Source organism: Elephantulus edwardii, unplaced genomic scaffold (genome assembly GCF_000299155.1).
Source record: "Elephantulus edwardii isolate Elephantulus edwardi_28Jun2011 unplaced genomic scaffold, EleEdw1.0 scaffold00353, whole genome shotgun sequence".
NCBI classification, from domain to species: domain Eukaryota; kingdom Metazoa; phylum Chordata; class Mammalia; order Macroscelidea; family Macroscelididae; genus Elephantulus; species Elephantulus edwardii.
In genome coordinates, this window is record NW_006400103.1 from 1,222,835 (window position 1) to 1,224,685 (window position 1,851).

The following is a 1,851-nucleotide window of genomic DNA, read 5'->3' on the forward strand; positions in this document are numbered from 1 at the left end:
TCAAAGCCCAATGTAAATGAAAGAACATAAGAATTAAAAACATACAATGTATATATAATAGCAAGAGGTTAGAAAACAGAATACTGTGGAAAAGATTTATTAGTCTGTACAAGTTGGGTTTGGTAAGCTATTGGCTACTTGTTACAGTGAATTATCAAGACTTTCTTTACATAGTAGGCTCCCATACACATCAAAATCTGGAAGACTTTCTCAAATTGTCATTTAGTGTTTTTCTCTATTTCTTAAAACATAGAAATAGGGGTTTCTGACTATTAACTAGCCATTTACAAAGGTCAAAAGATATATTCATCAACATTGAAGTTACAACTGATGTACGTGGACAGACACTACCAACATTTATGAAAAAAGGAAGTTGATTTTGACAGTTGTAAGAATTACATGAGTTACTATAAACACTTTTCATGCCCTTCTGAAACCAAAATGGAGGAAAACCTTTACCATCACTCTGCCAACCACATAACTAAAAATGCGTGCAAAAGGGCCATGAATCCAACGTATTTACCACAGAATTAAAACCCTAGTTATTATGCAAGTGGATTATTCAATTATGTAAATGAAAAAGATCAAACTTCTTGAACATATTACTGCTAGTTTAGAAGCATCAGAACAAATAGATTTAATTATAAATTGGCTGGGGCTTTCTGTAATGAGACCCTTAATACTAAAACAGAATCTGTTGGCAAACATCCTAGAAAAGCATGCTCTTTGTTATTCCTGAATGGCAATTTGCCAGATTTGATGATCCAAGGATACTTCCTAGTATTTCTAGGAGTTCTAAATACCAAATAATTCAATAATTAATAGGAATATTTGAGGGAAAAAGAGATCAAAGGCAGACCTTGTATCAACATATACTAAATAGATGTATTTTTTTTTAAATTACATGATAAATGTAAACCATAAAATCAAATGTACTTATTAAGGTACACCTATTTTATGTTACATAAAAAACTAGACTGCAAACTGCATGCTTGCTATCACATGTTACCTGGGAAAGCCAATGAGTGGGATTTCCTGCAATTATTTATCGTCATGATATAAAACAAATATGTGCAAACTGCGAGGTCCCTAAAATAGCAGTTAAAGAGTTTATATACAGAAAAATGTCACTATCTGAGCAAATATACAAGAGATGGAATTTCCCAGAGTTTATAACATAGAACAGTAACCACCACACGTGCCTCTGGCCTTCATCTCTGTGTGACAGTTTTACTCCTTTATTCTGGTTCTCACTTTCCTACAGTCCAGGGGTCTGAATGATCTTTTCAACTAGTTCCTCAAAGGCACATTGTACACCGTCACAGGTTTTTGCACTTGCCTCAATAAATAACATGGAATGCTTCCAGGCAAATTTCAGGCCTTCATTTCTATCAACTTCACAGTTGTCCTTATCAATTTTATTTCCAACTAACATGTTTACTATGTCATTTCTCGTGCAGCATGTTTCCAATTCATTTAACCAATTTAAAATTTAACAAAAGTGTCTCTTCTTGTGACATCATAAACTAATATAACACTCTGTGCACCTCTGCAATAACTGGGAGTTAATGTTCTGAACCTCTCCTGACCAGCAGTATCCCATATTGCAAGTTTAGCCTTGTTTCCATCCACTGAAATTGTTTTCACCTTAAAGTCAACACCTATTGTTGCTGCAAGTTCTGGATCAAAAGTATCATCTGTGAACCTCAAGAGCAGGCTGGACTTGCCCACCTCGCTCTCGCCGATTATGAGGATCTTAAGGGTGGTCAGCACGTCCTCGTCCATCCCGACCCAGCTCAGCTCCAACCCAGCTGGCCGCCTGGGTCCTCCTCTCTACCCTTAACCAGCAAG

General features: G+C 36.1%; 1 pseudogene; it reads right to left on the reverse strand.

Annotated features, from left to right (window-relative positions):
• Positions 1 to 1,170: 1,170 nt before the first annotated feature.
• On the reverse strand, positions 1,171 to 1,785 carry LOC102851533 (annotated as a pseudogene).
• Between the last annotated feature and the right edge of the window lie 66 nt (positions 1,786 to 1,851).